General features: G+C 42.7%; 1 non-coding gene and 1 pseudogene across 1 annotated transcript; one reads left to right on the forward strand and one right to left on the reverse strand.

Annotated features, from left to right (window-relative positions):
- LOC144698018 (uncharacterized) overlaps positions 1-6,019 on the forward strand; it is a 75,563-nt pseudogene extending 69,544 nt beyond the window's left edge.
- On the reverse strand, positions 4,567-4,640 carry trnat-ugu (transfer RNA threonine (anticodon UGU)). Its single transcript has one exon. It is a non-coding gene; the product is annotated as a tRNA-Thr (tRNA).
- Positions 6,020-6,225: the final 206 nt, after the last annotated feature.

Here is a 6,225-nt window from a genome sequence, read left to right on the forward strand (position 1 = left end):
AGGTGACATCATCCAAAAGCACCATGTTAGTTTCCAAATGTACACTGACAACACCCAGCTCTACCTCACCACCATCCCTCTCCATTCCTCCACTGTTACTAAATTAAAAAACTGTTTATCCAACATTCCATACAGGATGAGCAGAAATTTGCTCCCTTTAAGAATTGAGAAGATCAAAGCCATTGTCTTCAGTCACCACTACAAACTACGTTCCCTAACTCCCGAGTCCATCCCTATAAGGTAACATTGGGATATGTTGTCCTATGTGTGTCAAGCCAGGAATCTTTGTTCCTAAGCGAGAGAGAGAAGGGGAGGGAGAGCCATTCCTACAATATTCAATACACGTCTGAAGGTTTTATAAGGTTATTAGACAGTGATTTCTTACAGATCTCCCCACCTTGAGAAGGGAATATTCTTACTGATTTCTCACAACTAATTCCTGACTAACCTCACTATTTCTAAGCTCCGAGCTTGGTTTCCTAATTTCTTTATGACAAACCGTGGATAACATACTAAAGCTACTAGAATGATCAGAATCAGCAACACAGACCCTTGAGCTGCCACCAAGAGTAAATGTGAAAACTTAATCCACTAAATGTGATAACTATCGACTGATATTCATCCTCCTCACCTGCAGATCATCTCACACAATTTTAAATTATTGGCATGTGGTAAATACATCTGGTTCAAACAGAAGTTCATGCACGGACTTTAAAGATTCTCTAGCTCACTATGCACCTTCATCCACCTTGTGGATATTTTCTAAAACTAGATTCTGTTTCCCTCTTCACTTTAATTTTACTCCCTCTGATAGGTACTGGTGTGTTTAATTCTATCCTGATTGTTTGAAAGCCAGTTTCTCTATGGAGTGTTTGTCAATGTCTTGATTTAAAATGTCTCATTCAATTTTCCACAATAGTCACTTCATGTTGTTCTGTTGTCAAGTAGCTGAGTATGTCTGTTCTTCAGTGCAGGGTCACCATGCATTTCCACATGGCGACCTGGGAGGGATGGATCCGGCGGCTGGGTTAGATAGAGAATGTGGGGATGGCAGATTCAGCAGCGGAATTCAAAAGGGAATTGGACCAAATACTGCAACATGTCCAGGGAAAAGGTAGGGCTGAGGGGCCAGGTGAGTTAATTTCAGAAGAGTAAGAGGCCTCCCTTTTCAGATGCAGAGTTTTGATGAAGAGTTTTTTTTTGTTTTTTCAGAGGGACGTTAGTCTGAGGAATTTTCTCCAGAAAGCAGTGGAGGCTGGGTCATTGAATTTATTCAAGGCTGATTTAGACAGATTTTTGGGAGAGAAGGGAGTCAAGGGTTATGGGGGGCGGTGAGGGTGGGGGTGGGTACGGACAGACAGACAGGAAAGTGGAGTTGACCACAACCAGATCAGCCTTGTTCTTAACGAATGGTTGAGCAGGGTCAAAGGGCTGAATGGCCTCTGTTCCTCTGACCCGGCTGAATGGTCTCTATATGTTGTTTTTGGGTCTGATTTTATGGTACAGTGAGGGGCTCTTAAGACAAAATGGTCTATTCCTGTTGCTATTTGTTACGTTCTAATTCAGTACCGTTACAATCAAGGCGATGGTTACTATCATATTGCCAGCATTAGCGTATGCGAGTGGTCTCAGGTGCTGGATTTAAGCACCTGTTCCTATTAATTCATGGATTTTAATCCCACCATTGCCAAAGTTTCAGTTGGTTTGTCTTTCAGACATTTCATCAAATCCCTTAGAATAGGCTCTGGGTATTTGACATATGATGTAGTTCGTCTTGGTAGGTAGAACAAGGGAGGCTGTAGGAATTGCAGGGTGACTGGGAATAGGTGGGGCTGAATGCCCTCATTCTCTGCTGTAACCATTCCAGGATTTTACAGGAACAACAATGACGCTAGTATAAGGCCTGCAGCCGTGACTGTGTGGTTAAAGGGATGGATTTAAAATCCATTGGGGCCTCCCCACGTGGGTTAGAGTCCTGCTGACTGTACTTCTCGCTGTTCCTTCGTTTTGCTGTCTCCAGAATGAACTATTGGTTAAATGGAATCAGCACCTTCCAAACACTCCCGTGTGGTTTTCCTGCTTCACTTCCGTGTTGCTTCATTTCTGTTGATCCATAAGCAATCACGGAATTTGCAGTCAGAAATGATACAAAACTGAGCTGATTTGTGCCATACTTGCGTTCTGAGAGTTTTTCTCTCCTTAGAGATAAAACCTTGCTCACTATTACTCACGCTGCAAGTGTCTGTGTGTCTCAATGTGGTTCAGTTCCCCGAGGGGTGAACACATTTTTTTACCATCGCAAACCTTATTCACTTTCGTATTATATCTTCATGGTAGATGGCACAGAGAATAACAACAGGTTGAAAAGTTGCAAGAGGAGATTGACCCTTTGTGTTTATTTGAGTGGAGACTGCTTATTGACTCAGTGCCTGTATGTTACACAGCGGAGGATGATTCAAATTTTCACTGAGCATCATTTTAACAGACAATGGATTCATTCGTTGTGATGGTGTGTTCCAGTTCTATATATGCAGTTTGACAGTCAATTTCTATTCGTTGCTTTGAACCCAATCTTTCAAGGTTGGATGTTATGCACATGTTTCTTTCAGTTTCTCGCGTTATTTGAAATGAATATTCATAAATCTATTTAGTCATAGTGTCATAGAGGTCTACAGCACAGAAAGAGGACCTTCAGCCCATCGAATCTGCGCTGTCAAACAAGTACCTAACTGTTCTAATCTCATTTTCCAGCACTAGGCCCATAGCCTTCTATGCCATGGCATTGCAAGTGCACATTCAAATACTTTTTGAATGTTATGAGGGTTTCTGCCTCTACCACCCTTTCAGGCAGTGAGTTCCAGATTTCCCCTAACCTCTGGGTGAAATAATTCTTCCTCACATCCCCTATAAACCTTCTTCCCCTTATCTTAAATCTATGCTCCCTGGTTATTGATCCCTCCACCAAGGGGAAATGTTCCTTCCTGTCTACTCTATCTACGCCCCTCATAATTTTATACACCTCAATCATGTCCCCGCTCAATCTCCTCTGCTCCAAGGAAAATAACCCCAGCCTATCTAATCTATCCTCATAACTAAAACTCTCCAGCCCAGGCAACATCTTGGTAAATCTCCTCTGCACTCTCTCCAGTGCAATCACACCCTTCCTATGATGCGGATTCCAGAACTGTATGCAATATTTGGAGACACGCCATCCTTGTGTGAGAACTTACCGAATAACAGCAGGGCTGGCAAAGTTTGGACAACATTTCCTTTCAGCCAAAGGACACAAAGCAGAATTATGTCGGTAATATGAGTAGAAGCAGGAAGAGAGGGAGTCTACTTGACCCTAGGTTTTCTTAAACCATTAAACCTTCAGTTGGAAGCTAACACTCTAGTGGTTCAGCCTTGGTGCTTTCACTGCCTGGGTTCAATTCTGTCTTGATGTTGTGCAAAATGTCATAACTAGCAGCCAATTTATGGTTTGAAAAAGTGTCAAATTAAACTCAAAACCTTCACTCTGTTTCTCCCCTCACATTTGCTGTCAGACCTGCTGAGAACTTCCAATACATTATGTTTTTAATATAACATGCATAACTGTCTTTATTATACATATGATCACAAGAAATAGAAGCAGGAGTAGATCACACGGCTCATCGAGCTTGTCCCATCATTCAATTCGAACATGACTGATCTTGGCTTCAACTCCATTATCCTGCCCGTTCCCCATATCCCTTAGTCCCCCGAGAGACCAAACATCTGTCCATCCCAGCCTTAAATGTATTCAATGATGGAACATCCACAACCCTCTGGGTAGAGAATTCAAAGGTTCACAACCCTTTGGATGAAGTAATTTCTCCTCATCTCAGCCAGAAATTATCGACCCTTTACCCTGAGACTGTGCCCCAGTGTTTTAGACTCCCTGACCAGCGGAAACAATCCCTGTGTCTACCCTATCAAGCCCTCTCAGAATTTTACAGGTTTCAATCAGATTGGCTTTACTTCTTCTAAACTCCAGAGAATAGATTCCAGAGAGCAATTTAGTGAACCTTCCCTGCACCGTCGCCAATGCAAGTCTATTCTTTTATAAATATGGAGATGAAAACAGCACACGGGATTCCAGATGCCGTCTCACCAAAACCCAAGACTTCTTTATTCTTGCTATCCAATCCCCTTGCAATAAAGGCCAACATGCTGATTCTGCATGCTAACTTTCCACATTGCTTGTACAAGCACAGCCAAGTTTCTTTGAACATCAGCACTTACAAATTTCTCACATTTTAAAAGCATTCTGTTGTTCTCATTTTTATAACCAAGTGAACATAATCGCACCTGCCTACATTATAATCCATCTGCCATCTTGTTGCCCACTGACATGACCTTCCAATACAGGTTTTGTTGAAGAGCCATACGGACTCGAAACGTTAACTTTATTCCTCTCCGCAGATGCTGTCGGACCCGCTGAGTTTTTCCGGGCATTTTTTTTTGTTTTGGATTTCCAGCTTTAATGTTTTTACAGTGCTCTGCTCAAAAGTTACTTTGTTACCAAATTTCATAAACATTAATTGCAGGCCCCAGTGAGAATTGAACTCACGACCCCACGTTTACAAGACCAGTGCTTTAAACCACTTAGCTATGGAGCCACGTACACCATCCTTCTCACAGTAAGTCTCCTAGTGGAACGAGGAACAGGACAACGTTCCGCATGGATGATATTTGATAGATCTGGAAATGCCTGAGAGGGAGAACAGGAAGTTAAAGATGCGACATGAAAGCGGCAGAATTTGACGTGTGTCAGTTGCTTTCAGTGATGAAAGTCTGCCGCGGTGATGTGAGAGATTTTACTGCCAACTGTTTACACTAACACAAATATCACTCCTGACCAATCAATCACAACTGCTCTTTGAAAGCAGCGCGCCAGGCCGAATGGCCTCTTTCTTTGCTGTAACTGTCTACAATTTTATGTTTCCCAGCATAATTTCCCAGTCATTCCGACATTTTATTACACGCTTGGGGGAATGTACTTTCTTACATCATCGCTTTTGAAGTCAAGACACTGAGCAAACTCAAAGTTTTTCTTAAATTCCTGAGCAGGATTTGGAACCAGACCAGTTGAACGAGACTATATTGGTGCGAATCCTTCACTGCAGCTACCCCTTAAAAACACCTCTGGTGAAAGTGTCTGAAAAATGGCAAATGTGGCCCAGATAAAGCACGTTGCAAGAGTTATAGACAGCTTTCCTCGTGATTTAGAGGTGAGGATTCGGCCCTTTCACCGCCGTGGCCCGGACTCGATTCCCGGCCAGGCAATGAAGGTTTATTGATCTGGTACAAACTGTTAAAACAAGCCTCATTTACTTATCGATTGAAAACCGAAACGCGCAACAGCTCCGCCCGAATCAGTGGAGTGAGAGTTGAAGTTTCACATCAGAGCTGCAAATGTCACACGTGGAACAGCTTCGAGAAGAAATACAGTTCCTCATGTCCGAGGGGTATCAGTTTGGACTGTTTGTATTTACAAATTCATTCTCTCGATGTGTCCATTGCCTTAACCACTCGACCACAAGGACTCGGTGTCTGTTTAAATGTTGCTCAGTGAAAATTTCAATCGCCCTCCGCTTTGTAACATACGGACACTTAGTAACTGAACAGTCTCCACTCAATAATACAGAAAGAAAATTCCTCTTGAACCTTTTAAAGCAGTTTTTATTTTCTCTGTACGATTTTAATATGAAGCCACACAACTAAGGTGAATAAAGTGGGGATCGGTGAAAATGAGGAACTGAACCACATTGACACACACAGCGGGACACTCACAGACATATACATCGACAGTGACAGAGGGCTAAGGAGAGACAAACACCCAGAAAGAAAGGATGTCACCAAACTCGCTCAGTTTTACTCCATTTCCGTCTGCAGATTTCGCAAATCCTTGCAGATGAATGGAAATAAGAAAGCGCGGAAGTTTCTGTTTGATTCTATTTACCCGATAACTAATTCTATTGGTCAACATCGGGAATAATGAGAACCGCAGTCAACAAACCAACATTGGGGAAACTCCGATGGATGTCAGAACCATCGCCCTCAATACTCGTCCGCCACTAACAGCACTTCCTTCGGGAAAACATGTTCATATCAAATCAGAGCATTCAGGAGATGGCGTATTGGCATTGTCACTGGGCTAGAAACCCAGAGATAAAAGCAAAATACTGTGGATGCGGGAAATCT

Source organism: Cetorhinus maximus, chromosome 23 (genome assembly GCF_964194155.1).
Source record: "Cetorhinus maximus chromosome 23, sCetMax3.hap1.1, whole genome shotgun sequence".
NCBI classification, from domain to species: domain Eukaryota; kingdom Metazoa; phylum Chordata; class Chondrichthyes; order Lamniformes; family Cetorhinidae; genus Cetorhinus; species Cetorhinus maximus.